At 51.5% G+C, this 19,107-nt stretch overlaps 36 non-coding genes across 36 annotated transcripts; all 36 read right to left on the bottom strand.

Moving 5' to 3' along the window:
* Window positions 1-292: 292 nt before the first annotated feature.
* Window positions 293-363, bottom strand: TRNAG-CCC (transfer RNA glycine (anticodon CCC)). Its single transcript has one exon. It is a non-coding gene; the product is annotated as a tRNA-Gly (tRNA).
* Window positions 364-713: 350 nt separating this feature from the next.
* On the bottom strand, window positions 714-784 carry TRNAG-GCC (transfer RNA glycine (anticodon GCC)). Its single transcript has one exon. It is a non-coding gene; the product is annotated as a tRNA-Gly (tRNA).
* Window positions 785-1,346: 562 nt separating this feature from the next.
* On the bottom strand, window positions 1,347-1,417 carry TRNAG-CCC (transfer RNA glycine (anticodon CCC)). The gene has a single exon. It is a non-coding gene; the product is annotated as a tRNA-Gly (tRNA).
* A 350-nt stretch (window positions 1,418-1,767) lies between these two features.
* Window positions 1,768-1,838, bottom strand: TRNAG-GCC (transfer RNA glycine (anticodon GCC)). Its single transcript has one exon. It is a non-coding gene; the product is annotated as a tRNA-Gly (tRNA).
* Window positions 1,839-2,393: 555 nt separating this feature from the next.
* On the bottom strand, window positions 2,394-2,464 carry TRNAG-CCC (transfer RNA glycine (anticodon CCC)). Its single transcript has one exon. It is a non-coding gene; the product is annotated as a tRNA-Gly (tRNA).
* A 350-nt stretch (window positions 2,465-2,814) lies between these two features.
* On the bottom strand, window positions 2,815-2,885 carry TRNAG-GCC (transfer RNA glycine (anticodon GCC)). Its single transcript has one exon. It is a non-coding gene; the product is annotated as a tRNA-Gly (tRNA).
* A 562-nt stretch (window positions 2,886-3,447) lies between these two features.
* On the bottom strand, window positions 3,448-3,518 carry TRNAG-CCC (transfer RNA glycine (anticodon CCC)). Its single transcript has one exon. It is a non-coding gene; the product is annotated as a tRNA-Gly (tRNA).
* A 350-nt stretch (window positions 3,519-3,868) lies between these two features.
* TRNAG-GCC (transfer RNA glycine (anticodon GCC)) lies at window positions 3,869-3,939 on the bottom strand. The gene has a single exon. It is a non-coding gene; the product is annotated as a tRNA-Gly (tRNA).
* A 562-nt stretch (window positions 3,940-4,501) lies between these two features.
* Window positions 4,502-4,572, bottom strand: TRNAG-CCC (transfer RNA glycine (anticodon CCC)). Its single transcript has one exon. It is a non-coding gene; the product is annotated as a tRNA-Gly (tRNA).
* Window positions 4,573-4,922: 350 nt separating this feature from the next.
* TRNAG-GCC (transfer RNA glycine (anticodon GCC)) lies at window positions 4,923-4,993 on the bottom strand. The gene has a single exon. It is a non-coding gene; the product is annotated as a tRNA-Gly (tRNA).
* Window positions 4,994-5,558: 565 nt separating this feature from the next.
* TRNAG-CCC (transfer RNA glycine (anticodon CCC)) lies at window positions 5,559-5,629 on the bottom strand. Its single transcript has one exon. It is a non-coding gene; the product is annotated as a tRNA-Gly (tRNA).
* Window positions 5,630-5,979: 350 nt separating this feature from the next.
* TRNAG-GCC (transfer RNA glycine (anticodon GCC)) lies at window positions 5,980-6,050 on the bottom strand. The gene has a single exon. It is a non-coding gene; the product is annotated as a tRNA-Gly (tRNA).
* Window positions 6,051-6,615: 565 nt separating this feature from the next.
* On the bottom strand, window positions 6,616-6,686 carry TRNAG-CCC (transfer RNA glycine (anticodon CCC)). Its single transcript has one exon. It is a non-coding gene; the product is annotated as a tRNA-Gly (tRNA).
* A 350-nt stretch (window positions 6,687-7,036) lies between these two features.
* TRNAG-GCC (transfer RNA glycine (anticodon GCC)) lies at window positions 7,037-7,107 on the bottom strand. Its single transcript has one exon. It is a non-coding gene; the product is annotated as a tRNA-Gly (tRNA).
* Window positions 7,108-7,669: 562 nt separating this feature from the next.
* Window positions 7,670-7,740, bottom strand: TRNAG-CCC (transfer RNA glycine (anticodon CCC)). The gene has a single exon. It is a non-coding gene; the product is annotated as a tRNA-Gly (tRNA).
* A 350-nt stretch (window positions 7,741-8,090) lies between these two features.
* On the bottom strand, window positions 8,091-8,161 carry TRNAG-GCC (transfer RNA glycine (anticodon GCC)). Its single transcript has one exon. It is a non-coding gene; the product is annotated as a tRNA-Gly (tRNA).
* Window positions 8,162-8,723: 562 nt separating this feature from the next.
* Window positions 8,724-8,794, bottom strand: TRNAG-CCC (transfer RNA glycine (anticodon CCC)). Its single transcript has one exon. It is a non-coding gene; the product is annotated as a tRNA-Gly (tRNA).
* A 350-nt stretch (window positions 8,795-9,144) lies between these two features.
* TRNAG-GCC (transfer RNA glycine (anticodon GCC)) lies at window positions 9,145-9,215 on the bottom strand. Its single transcript has one exon. It is a non-coding gene; the product is annotated as a tRNA-Gly (tRNA).
* Window positions 9,216-9,777: 562 nt separating this feature from the next.
* Window positions 9,778-9,848, bottom strand: TRNAG-CCC (transfer RNA glycine (anticodon CCC)). Its single transcript has one exon. It is a non-coding gene; the product is annotated as a tRNA-Gly (tRNA).
* A 350-nt stretch (window positions 9,849-10,198) lies between these two features.
* On the bottom strand, window positions 10,199-10,269 carry TRNAG-GCC (transfer RNA glycine (anticodon GCC)). The gene has a single exon. It is a non-coding gene; the product is annotated as a tRNA-Gly (tRNA).
* A 565-nt stretch (window positions 10,270-10,834) lies between these two features.
* On the bottom strand, window positions 10,835-10,905 carry TRNAG-CCC (transfer RNA glycine (anticodon CCC)). Its single transcript has one exon. It is a non-coding gene; the product is annotated as a tRNA-Gly (tRNA).
* A 350-nt stretch (window positions 10,906-11,255) lies between these two features.
* On the bottom strand, window positions 11,256-11,326 carry TRNAG-GCC (transfer RNA glycine (anticodon GCC)). Its single transcript has one exon. It is a non-coding gene; the product is annotated as a tRNA-Gly (tRNA).
* Window positions 11,327-11,888: 562 nt separating this feature from the next.
* Window positions 11,889-11,959, bottom strand: TRNAG-CCC (transfer RNA glycine (anticodon CCC)). The gene has a single exon. It is a non-coding gene; the product is annotated as a tRNA-Gly (tRNA).
* Window positions 11,960-12,309: 350 nt separating this feature from the next.
* TRNAG-GCC (transfer RNA glycine (anticodon GCC)) lies at window positions 12,310-12,380 on the bottom strand. The gene has a single exon. It is a non-coding gene; the product is annotated as a tRNA-Gly (tRNA).
* A 565-nt stretch (window positions 12,381-12,945) lies between these two features.
* Window positions 12,946-13,016, bottom strand: TRNAG-CCC (transfer RNA glycine (anticodon CCC)). The gene has a single exon. It is a non-coding gene; the product is annotated as a tRNA-Gly (tRNA).
* A 350-nt stretch (window positions 13,017-13,366) lies between these two features.
* TRNAG-GCC (transfer RNA glycine (anticodon GCC)) lies at window positions 13,367-13,437 on the bottom strand. The gene has a single exon. It is a non-coding gene; the product is annotated as a tRNA-Gly (tRNA).
* A 562-nt stretch (window positions 13,438-13,999) lies between these two features.
* On the bottom strand, window positions 14,000-14,070 carry TRNAG-CCC (transfer RNA glycine (anticodon CCC)). Its single transcript has one exon. It is a non-coding gene; the product is annotated as a tRNA-Gly (tRNA).
* A 350-nt stretch (window positions 14,071-14,420) lies between these two features.
* TRNAG-GCC (transfer RNA glycine (anticodon GCC)) lies at window positions 14,421-14,491 on the bottom strand. The gene has a single exon. It is a non-coding gene; the product is annotated as a tRNA-Gly (tRNA).
* Window positions 14,492-15,056: 565 nt separating this feature from the next.
* Window positions 15,057-15,127, bottom strand: TRNAG-CCC (transfer RNA glycine (anticodon CCC)). The gene has a single exon. It is a non-coding gene; the product is annotated as a tRNA-Gly (tRNA).
* Window positions 15,128-15,477: 350 nt separating this feature from the next.
* Window positions 15,478-15,548, bottom strand: TRNAG-GCC (transfer RNA glycine (anticodon GCC)). The gene has a single exon. It is a non-coding gene; the product is annotated as a tRNA-Gly (tRNA).
* Window positions 15,549-16,110: 562 nt separating this feature from the next.
* Window positions 16,111-16,181, bottom strand: TRNAG-CCC (transfer RNA glycine (anticodon CCC)). Its single transcript has one exon. It is a non-coding gene; the product is annotated as a tRNA-Gly (tRNA).
* Window positions 16,182-16,531: 350 nt separating this feature from the next.
* On the bottom strand, window positions 16,532-16,602 carry TRNAG-GCC (transfer RNA glycine (anticodon GCC)). The gene has a single exon. It is a non-coding gene; the product is annotated as a tRNA-Gly (tRNA).
* Window positions 16,603-17,164: 562 nt separating this feature from the next.
* Window positions 17,165-17,235, bottom strand: TRNAG-CCC (transfer RNA glycine (anticodon CCC)). The gene has a single exon. It is a non-coding gene; the product is annotated as a tRNA-Gly (tRNA).
* A 350-nt stretch (window positions 17,236-17,585) lies between these two features.
* Window positions 17,586-17,656, bottom strand: TRNAG-GCC (transfer RNA glycine (anticodon GCC)). Its single transcript has one exon. It is a non-coding gene; the product is annotated as a tRNA-Gly (tRNA).
* A 562-nt stretch (window positions 17,657-18,218) lies between these two features.
* Window positions 18,219-18,289, bottom strand: TRNAG-CCC (transfer RNA glycine (anticodon CCC)). The gene has a single exon. It is a non-coding gene; the product is annotated as a tRNA-Gly (tRNA).
* A 350-nt stretch (window positions 18,290-18,639) lies between these two features.
* TRNAG-GCC (transfer RNA glycine (anticodon GCC)) lies at window positions 18,640-18,710 on the bottom strand. Its single transcript has one exon. It is a non-coding gene; the product is annotated as a tRNA-Gly (tRNA).
* Window positions 18,711-19,107: the final 397 nt, after the last annotated feature.

The raw sequence follows: 19,107 nt of genomic DNA, 5'->3' as shown, positions 1-19,107 counted from the left end.
ACCGTGCCTCAGGAAAGCCAGACTTCTACCGCAGGACTCAGGGGATATCTTTGCAGCCACACGAGGCTGACACCCTTTCAATCTGGGCTTCTGGGGTCTTCTGGGAATTATTTGCATAATAGGTTTCCCGCCTTAAGTTGAAACTGCCGTTCCATCTTCTGCTAAAAGAGGGCAGCAGAGTGCTTTCTTTGCGCAGAAAACAGACAAGCAATGCAATCATCTTATCTACCGTTTCCATTTTTCTTTTCCCATGCCTTTTAAAATATCAAGAGACACGTCTACAAAAGTGCCATGCATTGGCCGGGAATCGAACCCGGGCCTCCCGCTTGGGAAGCGAGAATTCTACCACTGAACTACCAATGCCTGACAAGCAGCATTACTGCGGTAGAGCACTTGATTTAACACACCTGCCAGTTCCATGCGAATGGTCACTCGTAAACTCTTGACTTCTGCTGAAAGCCTCATTGAAGGCCTTTGCAGACGTGTGAGACTGGCACCTACTCGGGCTGGGCCTCTATGAGCTGTTTGCATAATCTGAGATTGCCCTGCTTCCAGTCAAGGCGCAGCGGCCCCTTCTACTAAAAGGGATCAGCAGAGTGATCGCTAGTAGCAGAAATAAGGCAAGCAAGGCAATCAAGGCTTGTTTTTTTGTTCTGTCTCTTCCTTTTCACGATGCTTCAAAGTCAACGAAAGGTACATGTGCAAAACGCTCATGCATTGGCCGGGAATCGAACCCGGGCCTCCCGCGTGGCAGGCGAGAATTCTACCACTGAACCACCAATGCCTTACATGCTGCACACTGGCGCTACAGTGCTCTGGACCATTGCAGCCCAGAGCAGCTGATTTAACAGAGCACTGCAGTGACATGAGGATGGCGCCAGCTCCGGTGGGTGAATGGGAGCTGCGCTGCCCTGGCAGTCCTTCTCACTCACTTGGCCACGAACGGCCACGAACGGCCAGGTTCTATAGACAGGAAAAGTGGACAGAGGCAAGCACACTGGTAGATGAGGGTGGCCTTTGTATGGGTCGCTACTCTGAGTGCAGTTCCCTGAGCACCGTGCCTCAGGAAAGCCAGACTTCTACCGCAGGACTCAGGGGATATCTTTGCAGCCACACGAGGCTGACACCCTTTCAATCTGGGCTTCTGGGGTCTTCTGGGAATTATTTGCATAATAGGTTTCCCGCCTTAAGTTGAAACTGCCGTTCCATCTTCTGCTAAAAGAGGGCAGCAGAGTGCTTTCTTTGCGCAGAAAACAGACAAGCAATGCAATCATCTTATCTACCGTTTCCATTTTTCTTTTCCCATGCCTTTTAAAATATCAAGAGACACGTCTACAAAAGTGCCATGCATTGGCCGGGAATCGAACCCGGGCCTCCCGCTTGGGAAGCGAGAATTCTACCACTGAACTACCAATGCCTGACAAGCAGCATTACTGCGGTAGAGCGCTTGATTTAACACACCTGCCAGTTCCATGCGAATGGTCACTCGTAAACTCTTGACTTCTGCTGAAAGCCTCATTGAAGGCCTTTGCAGACGTGTGAGACTGGCACCTACTCGGGCTGGGCCTCTATGAGCTGTTTGCATAATCTGAGATTGCCCTGCTTCCAGTCAAGGCGCAGCGGCCCCTTCTACTAAAAGGGATCAGCAGAGTGATCGCTAGTAGCAGAAATAAGGCAAGCAAGGCAATCAAGGCTTGTTTTTTTGTTCGGTCTCTTCCTTTTCACGATGCTTCAAAGTCAACGAAAGGTACATGTGCAAAACGCTCATGCATTGGCCGGGAATCGAACCCGGGCCTCCCGCGTGGCAGGCGAGAATTCTACCACTGAACCACCAATGCCTTACATGCTGCACACTGGCGCTACAGTGCTCTGGACCATTGCAGCCCAGAGCAGCTGATTTAACAGAGCACTGCAGTGACATGAGGATGGCGCCAGCTCCGGTGGGTGAATGGGAGCTGCGCTGCCCTGGCAGTCCTTCTCACTCACTTGGCCACGAACGGCCAGGTTCTATAGACAGGAAAAGTGGACAGAGGCAAGCACACTGGTAGATGAGGGTGGCCTTTGTATGGGTCGCTACTCTGAGTGCAGTTCCCTGAGCACCGTGCCTCAGGAAAGCCAGACTTCTACCGCAGGACTCAGGGGATATCTTTGCAGCCACACGAGGCTGACACCCTTTCAATCTGGGCTTCTGGGGTCTTCTGGGAATTATTTGCATAATAGAAGGTTTCCCGCCTTAAGTTGAAACTGCAGTTCCATCTTCTGCTAAAAGAGGGCAGCAGATTGCTTTCTTTGCGCAGAAAACAGACAAGCAATGCAATCATCTTATCTACCGTTTCCATTTTTCTTTTCCCATGCCTTTTAAAATATCAAGAGACACGTCTACAAAAGTGCCATGCATTGGCCGGGAATCGAACCCGGGCCTCCCGCTTGGGAAGCGAGAATTCTACCACTGAACTACCAATGCTTGACAAGCAGCATTACTGCGGTAGAGCGCTTGATTTAACACACCTGCCAGTTCCATGCGAATGGTCACTCGTAAACTCTTGACTTCTGCTGAAAGCCTCATTGAAGGCCTTTGCAGACGTGTGAGACTGGCACCTACTCGGGCTGGGCCTCTATGAGCGTTTTGCATAATCTGAGATTGCCCTGCTTCCAGTCAAGGCGCAGCGGCCCCTTCTACTAAAAGGGATCAGCAGAGTGATCGCTAGTAGCAGAAATAAGGCAAGCAAGGCAATCAAGGCTTGTTTTTTTGTTCGGTCTCTTCCTTTTCACGATGCTTCAAAGTCAACGAAAGGTACATGTGCAAAACGCTCATGCATTGGCCGGGAATCGAACCCGGGCCTCCCGCGTGGCAGGCGAGAATTCTACCACTGAACCACCAATGCCTTACATGCTGCACACTGGCGCTACAGTGCTCTGGACCATTGCAGCCCAGAGCAGCTGATTTAACAGAGCACTGCAGTGGCATGAGGATGGCGCCAGCTCCGGTGGGTGAATGGGAGCTGCGCTGCCCTGGCAGTCCTTCTCACTCACTTGGCCACGAACGGCCACGAACGGCCAGGTTCTATAGACAGGAAAAGTGGACAGAGGCAAGCACACTGGTAGATGAGGGTGGCCTTTGTATGGGTCGCTACTCTGAGTGCAGTTCCCTGAGCACCGTGCCTCAGGAAAGCCAGACTTCTACCGCAGGACTCAGGGGATATCTTTGCAGCCACACGAGGCTGACACCCTTTCAATCTGGGCTTCTGGGGTCTTCTGGGAATTATTTGCATAATAGGTTTCCCGCCTTAAGTTGAAACTGCCGTTCCATCTTCTGCTAAAAGAGGGCAGCAGAGTGCTTTCTTTGCGCAGAAAACAGACAAGCAATGCAATCATCTTATCTACCGTTTCCATTTTTCTTTTCCCATGCCTTTTAAAATATCAAGAGACACGTCTACAAAAGTGCCATGCATTGGCCGGGAATCGAACCCGGGCCTCCCGCTTGGGAAGCGAGAATTCTACCACTGAACTACCAATGCCTGACAAGCAGCATTACTGCGGTAGAGCACTTGATTTAACACACCTGCCAGTTCCATGCGAATGGTCACTCGTAAACTCTTGACTTCTGCTGAAAGCCTCATTGAAGGCCTTTGCAGACGTGTGAGACTGGCACCTACTCGGGCTGGGCCTCTATGAGCTGTTTGCATAATCTGAGATTGCCCTGCTTCCAGTCAAGGCGCAGCGGCCCCTTCTACTAAAAGGGATCAGCAGAGTGATCGCTAGTAGCAGAAATAAGGCAAGCAAGGCAATCAAGGCTTGTTTTTTTGTTCTGTCTCTTCCTTTTCACGATGCTTCAAAGTCAACGAAAGGTACATGTGCAAAACGCTCATGCATTGGCCGGGAATCGAACCCGGGCCTCCCGCGTGGCAGGCGAGAATTCTACCACTGAACCACCAATGCCTTACATGCTGCACACTGGCGCTACAGTGCTCTGGACCATTGCAGCCCAGAGCAGCTGATTTAACAGAGCACTGCAGTGACATGAGGATGGCGCCAGCTCCGGTGGGTGAATGGGAGCTGCGCTGCCCTGGCAGTCCTTCTCACTCACTTGGCCACGAACGGCCACGAACGGCCAGGTTCTATAGACAGGAAAAGTGGACAGAGGCAAGCACACTGGTAGATGAGGGTGGCCTTTGTATGGGTCGCTACTCTGAGTGCAGTTCCCTGAGCACCGTGCCTCAGGAAAGCCAGACTTCTACCGCAGGACTCAGGGGATATCTTTGCAGCCACACGAGGCTGACACCCTTTCAATCTGGGCTTCTGGGGTCTTCTGGGAATTATTTGCATAATAGGTTTCCCGCCTTAAGTTGAAACTGCCGTTCCATCTTCTGCTAAAAGAGGGCAGCAGAGTGCTTTCTTTGCGCAGAAAACAGACAAGCAATGCAATCATCTTATCTACCGTTTCCATTTTTCTTTTCCCATGCCTTTTAAAATATCAAGAGACACGTCTACAAAAGTGCCATGCATTGGCCGGGAATCGAACCCGGGCCTCCCGCTTGGGAAGCGAGAATTCTACCACTGAACTACCAATGCCTGACAAGCAGCATTACTGCGGTAGAGCGCTTGATTTAACACACCTGCCAGTTCCATGCGAATGGTCACTCGTAAACTCTTGACTTCTGCTGAAAGCCTCATTGAAGGCCTTTGCAGACGTGTGAGACTGGCACCTACTCGGGCTGGGCCTCTATGAGCTGTTTGCATAATCTGAGATTGCCCTGCTTCCAGTCAAGGCGCAGCGGCCCCTTCTACTAAAAGGGATCAGCAGAGTGATCGCTAGTAGCAGAAATAAGGCAAGCAAGGCAATCAAGGCTTGTTTTTTTGTTCGGTCTCTTCCTTTTCACGATGCTTCAAAGTCAACGAAAGGTACATGTGCAAAACGCTCATGCATTGGCCGGGAATCGAACCCGGGCCTCCCGCGTGGCAGGCGAGAATTCTACCACTGAACCACCAATGCCTTACATGCTGCACACTGGCGCTACAGTGCTCTGGACCATTGCAGCCCAGAGCAGCTGATTTAACAGAGCACTGCAGTGACATGAGGATGGCGCCAGCTCCGGTGGGTGAATGGGAGCTGCGCTGCCCTGGCAGTCCTTCTCACTCACTTGGCCACGAACGGCCACGAACGGCCAGGTTCTATAGACAGGAAAAGTGGACAGAGGCAAGCACACTGGTAGATGAGGGTGGCCTTTGTATGGGTCGCTACTCTGAGTGCAGTTCCCTGAGCACCGTGCCTCAGGAAAGCCAGACTTCTACCGCAGGACTCAGGGGATATCTTTGCAGCCACACGAGGCTGACACCCTTTCAATCTGGGCTTCTGGGGTCTTCTGGGAATTATTTGCATAATAGAAGGTTTCCCGCCTTAAGTTGAAACTGCAGTTCCATCTTCTGCTAAAAGAGGGCAGCAGATTGCTTTCTTTGCGCAGAAAACAGACAAGCAATGCAATCATCTTATCTACCGTTTCCATTTTTCTTTTCCCATGCCTTTTAAAATATCAAGAGACACGTCTACAAAAGTGCCATGCATTGGCCGGGAATCGAACCCGGGCCTCCCGCTTGGGAAGCGAGAATTCTACCACTGAACTACCAATGCTTGACAAGCAGCATTACTGCGGTAGAGCGCTTGATTTAACACACCTGCCAGTTCCATGCGAATGGTCACTCGTAAACTCTTGACTTCTGCTGAAAGCCTCATTGAAGGCCTTTGCAGACGTGTGAGACTGGCACCTACTCGGGCTGGGCCTCTATGAGCTGTTTGCATAATCTGAGATTGCCCTGCTTCCAGTCAAGGCGCAGCGGCCCCTTCTACTAAAAGGGATCAGCAGAGTGATCGCTAGTAGCAGAAATAAGGCAAGCAAGGCAATCAAGGCTTGTTTTTTTGTTCGGTCTCTTCCTTTTCACGATGCTTCAAAGTCAACGAAAGGTACATGTGCAAAACGCTCATGCATTGGCCGGGAATCGAACCCGGGCCTCCCGCGTGGCAGGCGAGAATTCTACCACTGAACCACCAATGCCTTACATGCTGCACACTGGCGCTACAGTGCTCTGGACCATTGCAGCCCAGAGCAGCTGATTTAACAGAGCACTGCAGTGACATGAGGATGGCGCCAGCTCCGGTGGGTGAATGGGAGCTGCGCTGCCCTGGCAGTCCTTCTCACTCCCTTGGCCACGAACGGCCACGAACGGCCAGGTTCTATAGACAGGAAAAGTGGACAGAGGCAAGCACACTGGTAGATGAGGGTGGCCTTTGTATGGGTCGCTACTCTGAGTGCAGTTCCCTGAGCACCGTGCCTCAGGAAAGCCAGACTTCTACTGCAGGACTCAGGGGATATCTTTGCAGCCACACGAGGCTGACACCCTTTCAATCTGGGCTTCTGGGGTCTTCTGGGAATTATTTGCATAATAGAAGGTTTCCCGCCTTAAGTTGAAACTGCAGTTCCATCTTCTGCTAAAAGAGGGCAGCAGATTGCTTTCTTTGCGCAGAAAACAGACAAGCAATGCAATCATCTTATCTACCGTTTCCATTTTTCTTTTCCCATGCCTTTTAAAATATCAAGAGACACGTCTACAAAAGTGCCATGCATTGGCCGGGAATCGAACCCAGGCCTCCCGCTTGGGAAGCGAGAATTCTACCACTGAACTACCAATGCTTGACAAGCAGCATTACTGCGGTAGAGCGCTTGATTTAACACACCTGCCAGTTCCATGCGAATGGTCACTCGTAAACTCTTGACTTCTGCTGAAAGCCTCATTGAAGGCCTTTGCAGACGTGTGAGACTGGCACCTACTCGGGCTGGGCCTCTATGAGCGTTTTGCATAATCTGAGATTGCCCTGCTTCCAGTCAAGGCGCAGCGGCCCCTTCTACTAAAAGGGATCAGCAGAGTGATCGCTAGTAGCAGAAATAAGGCAAGCAAGGCAATCAAGGCTTGTTTTTTTGTTCCGTCTCTTCCTTTTCACGATGCTTCAAAGTCAACGAAAGGTACATGTGCAAAACGCTCATGCATTGGCCGGGAATCGAACCCGGGCCTCCCGCGTGGCAGGCGAGAATTCTACCACTGAACCACCAATGCCTTACATGCTGCACACTGGCGCTACAGTGCTCTGGACCATTGCAGCCCAGAGCAGCTGATTTAACAGAGCACTGCAGTGACATGAGGATGGCGCCAGCTCCGGTGGGTGAATGGGAGCTGCGCTGCCCTGGCAGTCCTTCTCACTCACTTGGCCACGAACGGCCACGAACGGCCAGGTTCTATAGACAGGAAAAGTGGACAGAGGCAAGCACACTGGTAGATGAGGGTGGCCTTTGTATGGGTCGCTACTCTGAGTGCAGTTCCCTGAGCACCGTGCCTCAGGAAAGCCAGACTTCTACCGCAGGACTCAGGGGATATCTTTGCAGCCACACGAGGCTGACACCCTTTCAATCTGGGCTTCTGGGGTCTTCTGGGAATTATTTGCATAATAGGTTTCCCGCCTTAAGTTGAAACTGCCGTTCCATCTTCTGCTAAAAGAGGGCAGCAGAGTGCTTTCTTTGCGCAGAAAACAGACAAGCAATGCAATCATCTTATCTACCGTTTCCATTTTTCTTTTCCCATGCCTTTTAAAATATCAAGAGACACGTCTACAAAAGTGCCATGCATTGGCCGGGAATCGAACCCGGGCCTCCCGCTTGGGAAGCGAGAATTCTACCACTGAACTACCAATGCCTGACAAGCAGCATTACTGCGGTAGAGCACTTGATTTAACACACCTGCCAGTTCCATGCGAATGGTCACTCGTAAACTCTTGACTTCTGCTGAAAGCCTCATTGAAGGCCTTTGCAGACGTGTGAGACTGGCACCTACTCGGGCTGGGCCTCTATGAGCTGTTTGCATAATCTGAGATTGCCCTGCTTCCAGTCAAGGCGCAGCGGCCCCTTCTACTAAAAGGGATCAGCAGAGTGATCGCTAGTAGCAGAAATAAGGCAAGCAAGGCAATCAAGGCTTGTTTTTTTGTTCGGTCTCTTCCTTTTCACGATGCTTCAAAGTCAACGAAAGGTACATGTGCAAAACGCTCATGCATTGGCCGGGAATCGAACCCGGGCCTCCCGCGTGGCAGGCGAGAATTCTACCACTGAACCACCAATGCCTTACATGCTGCACACTGGCGCTACAGTGCTCTGGACCATTGCAGCCCAGAGCAGCTGATTTAACAGAGCACTGCAGTGACATGAGGATGGCGCCAGCTCCGGTGGGTGAATGGGAGCTGCGCTGCCCTGGCAGTCCTTCTCACTCCCTTGGCCACGAACGGCCACGAACGGCCAGGTTCTATAGACAGGAAAAGTGGACAGAGGCAAGCACACTGGTAGATGAGGGTGGCCTTTGTATGGGTCGCTACTCTGAGTGCAGTTCCCTGAGCACCGTGCCTCAGGAAAGCCAGACTTCTACCGCAGGACTCAGGGGATATCTTTGCAGCCACACGAGGCTGACACCCTTTCAATCTGGGCTTCTGGGGTCTTCTGGGAATTATTTGCATAATAGGTTTCCCGCCTTAAGTTGAAACTGCCGTTCCATCTTCTGCTAAAAGAGGGCAGCAGAGTGCTTTCTTTGCGCAGAAAACAGACAAGCAATGCAATCATCTTATCTACCGTTTCCATTTTTCTTTTCCCATGCCTTTTAAAATATCAAGAGACACGTCTACAAAAGTGCCATGCATTGGCCGGGAATCGAACCCGGGCCTCCCGCTTGGGAAGCGAGAATTCTACCACTGAACTACCAATGCTTGACAAGCAGCATTACTGCGGTAGAGCGCTTGATTTAACACACCTGCCAGTTCCATGCGAATGGTCACTCGTAAACTCTTGACTTCTGCTGAAAGCCTCATTGAAGGCCTTTGCAGACGTGTGAGACTGGCACCTACTCGGGCTGGGCCTCTATGAGCGTTTTGCATAATCTGAGATTGCCCTGCTTCCAGTCAAGGCGCAGCGGCCCCTTCTACTAAAAGGGATCAGCAGAGTGATCGCTAGTAGCAGAAATAAGGCAAGCAAGGCAATCAAGGCTTGTTTTTTTGTTCGGTCTCTTCCTTTTCACGATGCTTCAAAGTCAACGAAAGGTACATGTGCAAAACGCTCATGCATTGGCCGGGAATCGAACCCGGGCCTCCCGCGTGGCAGGCGAGAATTCTACCACTGAACCACCAATGCCTTACATGCTGCACACTGGCGCTACAGTGCTCTGGACCATTGCAGCCCAGAGCAGCTGATTTAACAGAGCACTGCAGTGGCATGAGGATGGCGCCAGCTCCGGTGGGTGAATGGGAGCTGCGCTGCCCTGGCAGTCCTTCTCACTCACTTGGCCACGAACGGCCACGAACGGCCAGGTTCTATAGACAGGAAAAGTGGACAGAGGCAAGCACACTGGTAGATGAGGGTGGCCTTTGTATGGGTCGCTACTCTGAGTGCAGTTCCCTGAGCACCGTGCCTCAGGAAAGCCAGACTTCTACCGCAGGACTCAGGGGATATCTTTGCAGCCACACGAGGCTGACACCCTTTCAATCTGGGCTTCTGGGGTCTTCTGGGAATTATTTGCATAATAGGTTTCCCGCCTTAAGTTGAAACTGCCGTTCCATCTTCTGCTAAAAGAGGGCAGCAGAGTGCTTTCTTTGCGCAGAAAACAGACAAGCAATGCAATCATCTTATCTACCGTTTCCATTTTTCTTTTCCCATGCCTTTTAAAATATCAAGAGACACGTCTACAAAAGTGCCATGCATTGGCCGGGAATCGAACCCGGGCCTCCCGCTTGGGAAGCGAGAATTCTACCACTGAACTACCAATGCCTGACAAGCAGCATTACTGCGGTAGAGCACTTGATTTAACACACCTGCCAGTTCCATGCGAATGGTCACTCGTAAACTCTTGACTTCTGCTGAAAGCCTCATTGAAGGCCTTTGCAGACGTGTGAGACTGGCACCTACTCGGGCTGGGCCTCTATGAGCTGTTTGCATAATCTGAGATTGCCCTGCTTCCAGTCAAGGCGCAGCGGCCCCTTCTACTAAAAGGGATCAGCAGAGTGATCGCTAGTAGCAGAAATAAGGCAAGCAAGGCAATCAAGGCTTGTTTTTTTGTTCGGTCTCTTCCTTTTCACGATGCTTCAAAGTCAACGAAAGGTACATGTGCAAAACGCTCATGCATTGGCCGGGAATCGAACCCGGGCCTCCCGCGTGGCAGGCGAGAATTCTACCACTGAACCACCAATGCCTTACATGCTGCACACTGGCGCTACAGTGCTCTGGACCATTGCAGCCCAGAGCAGCTGATTTAACAGAGCACTGCAGTGACATGAGGATGGCGCCAGCTCCGGTGGGTGAATGGGAGCTGCGCTGCCCTGGCAGTCCTTCTCACTCCCTTGGCCACGAACGGCCACGAACGGCCAGGTTCTATAGACAGGAAAAGTGGACAGAGGCAAGCACACTGGTAGATGAGGGTGGCCTTTGTATGGGTCGCTACTCTGAGTGCAGTTCCCTGAGCACCGTGCCTCAGGAAAGCCAGACTTCTACTGCAGGACTCAGGGGATATCTTTGCAGCCACACGAGGCTGACACCCTTTCAATCTGGGCTTCTGGGGTCTTCTGGGAATTATTTGCATAATAGAAGGTTTCCCGCCTTAAGTTGAAACTGCAGTTCCATCTTCTGCTAAAAGAGGGCAGCAGATTGCTTTCTTTGCGCAGAAAACAGACAAGCAATGCAATCATCTTATCTACCGTTTCCATTTTTCTTTTCCCATGCCTTTTAAAATATCAAGAGACACGTCTACAAAAGTGCCATGCATTGGCCGGGAATCGAACCCAGGCCTCCCGCTTGGGAAGCGAGAATTCTACCACTGAACTACCAATGCTTGACAAGCAGCATTACTGCGGTAGAGCGCTTGATTTAACACACCTGCCAGTTCCATGCGAATGGTCACTCGTAAACTCTTGACTTCTGCTGAAAGCCTCATTGAAGGCCTTTGCAGACGTGTGAGACTGGCACCTACTCGGGCTGGGCCTCTATGAGCGTTTTGCATAATCTGAGATTGCCCTGCTTCCAGTCAAGGCGCAGCGGCCCCTTCTACTAAAAGGGATCAGCAGAGTGATCGCTAGTAGCAGAAATAAGGCAAGCAAGGCAATCAAGGCTTGTTTTTTTGTTCGGTCTCTTCCTTTTCACGATGCTTCAAAGTCAACGAAAGGTACATGTGCAAAACGCTCATGCATTGGCCGGGAATCGAACCCGGGCCTCCCGCGTGGCAGGCGAGAATTCTACCACTGAACCACCAATGCCTTACATGCTGCACACTGGCGCTACAGTGCTCTGGACCATTGCAGCCCAGAGCAGCTGATTTAACAGAGCACTGCAGTGACATGAGGATGGCGCCAGCTCCGGTGGGTGAATGGGAGCTGCGCTGCCCTGGCAGTCCTTCTCACTCACTTGGCCACGAACGGCCACGAACGGCCAGGTTCTATAGACAGGAAAAGTGGACAGAGGCAAGCACACTGGTAGATGAGGGTGGCCTTTGTATGGGTCGCTACTCTGAGTGCAGTTCCCTGAGCACCGTGCCTCAGGAAAGCCAGACTTCTACCGCAGGACTCAGGGGATATCTTTGCAGCCACACGAGGCTGACACCCTTTCAATCTGGGCTTCTGGGGTCTTCTGGGAATTATTTGCATAATAGGTTTCCCGCCTTAAGTTGAAACTGCCGTTCCATCTTCTGCTAAAAGAGGGCAGCAGAGTGCTTTCTTTGCGCAGAAAACAGACAAGCAATGCAATCATCTTATCTACCGTTTCCATTTTTCTTTTCCCATGCCTTTTAAAATATCAAGAGACACGTCTACAAAAGTGCCATGCATTGGCCGGGAATCGAACCCGGGCCTCCCGCTTGGGAAGCGAGAATTCTACCACTGAACTACCAATGCCTGACAAGCAGCATTACTGCGGTAGAGCACTTGATTTAACACACCTGCCAGTTCCATGCGAATGGTCACTCGTAAACTCTTGACTTCTGCTGAAAGCCTCATTGAAGGCCTTTGCAGACGTGTGAGACTGGCACCTACTCGGGCTGGGCCTCTATGAGCTGTTTGCATAATCTGAGATTGCCCTGCTTCCAGTCAAGGCGCAGCGGCCCCTTCTACTAAAAGGGATCAGCAGAGTGATCGCTAGTAGCAGAAATAAGGCAAGCAAGGCAATCAAGGCTTGTTTTTTTGTTCGGTCTCTTCCTTTTCACGATGCTTCAAAGTCAACGAAAGGTACATGTGCAAAACGCTCATGCATTGGCCGGGAATCGAACCCGGGCCTCCCGCGTGGCAGGCGAGAATTCTACCACTGAACCACCAATGCCTTACATGCTGCACACTGGCGCTACAGTGCTCTGGACCATTGCAGCCCAGAGCAGCTGATTTAACAGAGCACTGCAGTGACATGAGGATGGCGCCAGCTCCGGTGGGTGAATGGGAGCTGCGCTGCCCTGGCAGTCCTTCTCACTCCCTTGGCCACGAACGGCCACGAACGGCCAGGTTCTATAGACAGGAAAAGTGGACAGAGGCAAGCACACTGGTAGATGAGGGTGGCCTTTGTATGGGTCGCTACTCTGAGTGCAGTTCCCTGAGCACCGTGCCTCAGGAAAGCCAGACTTCTACTGCAGGACTCAGGGGATATCTTTGCAGCCACACGAGGCTGACACCCTTTCAATCTGGGCTTCTGGGGTCTTCTGGGAATTATTTGCATAATAGAAGTTTTCCCGCCTTAAGTTGAAACTGCAGTTCCATCTTCTGCTAAAAGAGGGCAGCAGATTGCTTTCTTTGCGCAGAAAACAGACAAGCAATGCAATCATCTTATCTACCGTTTCCATTTTTCTTTTCCCATGCCTTTTAAAATATCAAGAGACACGTCTACAAAAGTGCCATGCATTGGCCGGGAATCGAACCCAGGCCTCCCGCTTGGGAAGCGAGAATTCTACCACTGAACTACCAATGCTTGACAAGCAGCATTACTGCGGTAGAGCGCTTGATTTAACACACCTGCCAGTTCCATGCGAATGGTCACTCGTAAACTCTTGACTTCTGCTGAAAGCCTCATTGAAGGCCTTTGCAGACGTGTGAGACTGGCACCTACTCGGGCTGGGCCTCTATGAGCGTTTTGCATAATCTGAGATTGCCCTGCTTCCAGTCAAGGCGCAGCGGCCCCTTCTACTAAAAGGGATCAGCAGAGTGATCGCTAGTAGCAGAAATAAGGCAAGCAAGGCAATCAAGGCTTGTTTTTTTGTTCGGTCTCTTCCTTTTCACGATGCTTCAAAGTCAACGAAAGGTACATGTGCAAAACGCTCATGCATTGGCCGGGAATCGAACCCGGGCCTCCCGCGTGGCAGGCGAGAATTCTACCACTGAACCACCAATGCCTTACATGCTGCACACTGGCGCTACAGTGCTCTGGACCATTGCAGCCCAGAGCAGCTGATTTAACAGAGCACTGCAGTGACATGAGGATGGCGCCAGCTCCGGTGGGTGAATGGGAGCTGCGCTGCCCTGGCAGTCCTTCTCACTCACTTGGCCACGAACGGCCACGAACGGCCAGGTTCTATAGACAGGAAAAGTGGACAGAGGCAAGCACACTGGTAGATGAGGGTGGCCTTTGTATGGGTCGCTACTCTGAGTGCAGTTCCCTGAGCACCGTGCCTCAGGAAAGCCAGACTTCTACCGCAGGACTCAGGGGATATCTTTGCAGCCACACGAGGCTGACACCCTTTCAATCTGGGCTTCTGGGGTCTTCTGGGAATTATTTGCATAATAGGTTTCCCGCCTTAAGTTGAAACTGCCGTTCCATCTTCTGCTAAAAGAGGGCAGCAGAGTGCTTTCTTTGCGCAGAAAACAGACAAGCAATGCAATCATCTTATCTACCGTTTCCATTTTTCTTTTCCCATGCCTTTTAAAATATCAAGAGACACGTCTACAAAAGTGCCATGCATTGGCCGGGAATCGAACCCGGGCCTCCTGCTTGGGAAGCGAGAATTCTACCACTGAACTACCAATGCCTGACAAGCAGCATTACTGCGGTAGAGCACTTGATTTAACACACCTGCCAGTTCCATGCGAATGGTCACTCGTAAACTCTTGACTTCTGCTGAAAGCCTCATTGAAGGCCTTTGCAGACGTGTGAGACTGGCACCTACTCGGGCTGGGCCTCTATGAGCTGTTTGCATAATCTGAGATTGCCCTGCTTCCAGTCAAGGCGCAGCGGCCCCTTCTACTAAAAGGGATCAGCAGAGTGATCGCTAGTAGCAGAAATAAGGCAAGCAAGGCAATCAAGGCTTGTTTTTTTGTTCGGTCTCTTCCTTTTCACGATGCTTCAAAGTCAACGAAAGGTACATGTGCAAAACGCTCATGCATTGGCCGGGAATCGAACCCGGGCCTCCCGCGTGGCAGGCGAGAATTCTACCACTGAACCACCAATGCCTTACATGCTGCACACTGGCGCTACAGTGCTCTGGACCATTGCAGCCCAGAGCAGCTGATTTAACAGAGCACTGCAGTGACATGAGGATGGCGCCAGCTCCGGTGGGTGAATGGGAGCTGCGCTGCCCTGGCAGTCCTTCTCACTCCCTTGGCCACGAACGGCCACGAACGGCCAGGTTCTATAGACAGGAAAAGTGGACAGAGGCAAGCACACTGGTAGATGAGGGTGGCCTTTGTATGGGTCGCTACTCTGAGTGCAGTTCCCTGAGCACCGTGCCTCAGGAAAGCCAGACTTCTACCGCAGGACTCAGGGGATATCTTTGCAGCCACACGAGGCTGACACCCTTTCAATCTGGGCTTCTGGGGTCTTCTGGGAATTATTTGCATAATAGAAGGTTTCCCGCCTTAAGTTGAAACTGCAGTTCCATCTTCTGCTAAAAGAGGGCAGCAGATTGCTTTCTTTGCGCAGAAAACAGACAAGCAATGCAATCATCTTATCTACCGTTTCCATTTTTCTTTTCCCATGCCTTTTAAAATATCAAGAGACACGTCTACAAAAGTGCCATGCATTGGCCGGGAATCGAACCCGGGCCTCCCGCTTGGGAAGCGAGAATTCTACCACTGAACTACCAATGCTTGACAAGCAGCATTACTGCGGTAGAGCGCTTGATTTAACACACCTGCCAGTTCCATGCGAATGGTCACTCGTAAACTCTTGACTTCTGCTGAAAGCCTCATTGAAGGCCTTTGCAGACGTGTGAGACTGGCACCTACTCGGGCTGGGCCTCTATGAGCGTTTTGCATAATCTGAGATTGCCCTGCTTCCAGTCAAGGCGCAGCGGCCCCTTCTACTAAAAGGGATCAGCAGAGTGATCGCTAGTAGCAGAAATAAGGCAAGCAAGGCAATCAAGGCTTGTTTTTTTGTTCGGTCTCTTCCTTTTCACGATGCTTCAAAGTCAACGAAAGGTACATGTGCAAAACGCTCATGCATTGGCCGGGAATCGAACCCGGGCCTCCCGCGTGGCAGGCGAGAATTCTACCACTGAACCACCAATGCCTTACATGCTGCACACTGGCGCTACAGTGCTCTGGACCATTGCAGCCCAGAGCAGCTGATTTAACAGAGCACTGCAGTGGCATGAGGATGGCGCCAGCTCCGGTGGGTGAATGGGAGCTGCGCTGCCCTGGCAGTCCTTCTCACTCACTTGGCCACGAACGGCCACGAACGGCCAGGTTCTATAGACAGGAAAAGTGGACAGAGGCAAGCACACTGGTAGATGAGGGTGGCCTTTGTATGGGTCGCTACTCTGAGTGCAGTTCCCTGAGCACCGTGCCTCAGGAAAGCCAGACTTCTACCGCAGGACTCAGGGGATATCTTTGCAGCCACACGAGGCTGACACCCTTTCAATCTGGGCTTCTGGGGTCTTCTGGGAATTATTTGCATAATAGGTTTCCCGCCTTAAGTTGAAACTGCCGTTCCATCTTCTGCTAAAAGAGGGCAGCAGATTGCTTTCTTTGCGCAGAAAACAGACAAGCAATGCAATCATCTTATCTACCGTTTCCATTTTTCTTTTCCCATGCCTTTTAAAATATCAAGAGACACGTCTACAAAAGTGCCATGCATTGGCCGGGAATCGAACCCGGGCCTCCCGCTTGGGAAGCGAGAATTCTACCACTGAACTACCAATGCTTGACAAGCAGCATTACTGCGGTAGAGCGCTTGATTTAACACACCTGCCAGTTCCATGCGAATGGTCACTCGTAAACTCTTGACTTCTGCTGAAAGCCTCATTGAAGGCCTTTGCAGACGTGTGAGACTGGCACCTACTCGGGCTGGGCCTCTATGAGCGTTTTGCATAATCTGAGATTGCCCTGCTTCCAGTCAAGGCGCAGCGGCCCCTTCTACTAAAAGGGATCAGCAGAGTGATCGCTAGTAGCAGAAATAAGGCAAGCAAGGCAATCAAGGCTTGTTTTTTTGTTCGGTCTCTTCCTTTTCACGATGCTTCAAAGTCAACGAAAGGTACATGTGCAAAACGCTCATGCATTGGCCGGGAATCGAACCCGGGCCTCCCGCGTGGCAGGCGAGAATTCTACCACTGAACCACCAATGCCTTACATGCTGCACACTGGCGCTACAGTGCTCTGGACCATTGCAGCCCAGAGCAGCTGATTTAACAGAGCACTGCAGTGGCATGAGGATGGCGCCAGCTCCGGTGGGTGAATGGGAGCTGCGCTGCCCTGGCAGTCCTTCTCACTCACTTGGCCACGAACGGCCACGAACGGCCAGGTTCTATAGACAGGAAAAGTGGACAGAGGCAAGCACACTGGTAGATGAGGGTGGCCTTTGTATGGGTCGCTACTCTGAGTGCAGTTCCCTGAGCACCGTGCCTCAGGAAAGCCAGACTTCTACCGCAGGACTCAGGGGATATCTTTGCAGCCACACGAGGCTGACACCCTTTCAATCTGGGCTTCTGGGGTCTTCTGGGAATTATTTGCATAATAGGTTTCCCGCCTTAAGTTGAAACTGCCGTTCCATCTTCTGCTAAAAGAGGGCAGCAGAGTGCTTTCTTTGCGCAGAAAACAGACAAGCAATGCAATCATCTTATCTACCGTTTCCATTTTTCTTTTCCCATGCCTTTTAAAATATCAAGAGACACGTCTACAAAAGTGCCATGCATTGGCCGGGAATCGAACCCGGGCCTCCCGCTTGGGAAGCGAGAATTCTACCACTGAACTACCAATGCCTGACAAGCAGCATTACTGCGGTAGAGCACTTGATTTAACACACCTGCCAGTTCCATGCGAATGGTCACTCGTAAACTCTTGACTTCTGCTGAAAGCCTCATTGAAGGCCTTTGCAGACGTGTGAGACTGGCACCTACTCGGGCTGGGCCTCTATGAGCTGTTTGCATAATCTGAGATTGCCCTGCTTCCAGTCAAGGCGCAGCGGCCCCTTCTACTAAAAGGGATCAGCAGAGTGATCGCTAGTAGCAGAAATAAGGCAAGCAAGGCAATCAAGGCTTGTTTTTTTGTTCTGTCTCTTCCTTTTCACAATGCTTCAAAGTCAACGAAAGGTACATGTGCAAAACGCTCATGCATTGGCCGGGAATCGAACCCGGGCCTCCCGCGTGGCAGGCGAGAATTCTACCACTGAACCACCAATGCCTTACATGCTGCACACTGGCGCTACAGTGCTCTGGACCATTGCAGCCCAGAGCAGCTGATTTAACAGAGCACTGCAGTGACATGAGGATGGCGCCAGCTCCGGTGGGTGAATGGGAGCTGCGCTGCCCTGGCAGTCCTTCTCACTCACTTGGCCACGAACGGCCACGAACGGCCAGGTTCTATAGACAGGAAAAGTGGACAGAGGCAAGCACACTGGTAGATGAGGGTGGCCTTTGTATGGGTCGCTACTCTGAGTGCAGTTCCCTGAGCACCGTGCCTCAGGAAAGCCAGACTTCTACCGCAGGACTCAGGGGATATCTTTGCAGCCACACGAGGCTGACACCCTTTCAATCTGGGCTTCTGGGGTCTTCTGGGAATTATTTGCATAATAGGTTTCCCGCCTTAAGTTGAAACTGCCGTTCCATCTTCTGCTAAAAGAGGGCAGCAGAGTGCTTTCTTTGCGCAGAAAACAGACAAGCAATGCAATCATCTTATCTACCGTTTCCATTTTTCTTTTCCCATGCCTTTTAAAATATCAAGAGACACGTCTACAAAAGTGCCATGCATTGGCCGGGAATCGAACCCGGGCCTCCCGCTTGGGAAGCGAGAATTCTACCACTGAACTACCAATGCCTGACAAGCAGCATTACTGCGGTAGAGCGCTTGATTTAACACACCTGCCAGTTCCATGCGAATGGTCACTCGTAAACTCTTGACTTCTGCTGAAAGCCTCATTGAAGGCCTTTGCAGACGTGTGAGACTGGCACCTACTCGGGCTGGGCCTCTATGAGCTGTTTGCATAATCTGAGATTGCCCTGCTTCCAGTCAAGGCGCAGCGGCCCCTTCTACTAAAAGGGATCAGCAGAGTGATCGCTAGTAGCAGAAATAAGGCAAGCAAGGCAATCAAGGCTTGTTTTTTTGTTCGGTCTCTTCCTTTTCACGATGCTTCAAAGTCAACGAAAGGTACATGTGCAAAACGCTCATGCATTGGCCGGGAATCGAACCCGGGCCTCCCGCGTGGCAGGCGAGAATTCTACCACTGAACCACCAATGCCTTACATGCTGCACACTGGCGCTACAGTGCTCTGGACCATTGCAGCCCAGAGCAGCTGATTTAACAGAGCACTGCAGTGACATGAGGATGGCGCCAGCTCCGGTGGGTGAATGGGAGCTGCGCTGCCCTGGCAGTCCTTCTCACTCACTTGGCCACGAACGGCCACGAACGGCCAGGTTCTATAGACAGGAAAAGTGGACAGAGGCAAGCACACTGGTAGATGAGGGTGGCCTTTGTATGGGTCGCTACTCTGAGTGCAGTTCCCTGAGCACCGTGCCTCAGGAAAGCCAGACTTCTACCGCAGGACTCAGGGGATATCTTTGCAGCCACACGAGGCTGACACCCTTTCAATCTGGGCTTCTGGGGTCTTCTGGGAATTATTTGCATAATAGAAGGT

The sequence above is a fragment of the Ambystoma mexicanum genome, unplaced genomic scaffold, assembly GCF_040938575.1.
Source record: "Ambystoma mexicanum isolate Mex_15411 unplaced genomic scaffold, UKY_AmexF1_1 Mex_scaf52, whole genome shotgun sequence".
Classification (NCBI taxonomy): Eukaryota; Metazoa; Chordata; class Amphibia; order Caudata; family Ambystomatidae; genus Ambystoma; species Ambystoma mexicanum.
The sequence above is the reverse complement of the archived record's forward strand: the minus strand, read 5'-3'. Positions and strand labels throughout refer to the sequence as shown.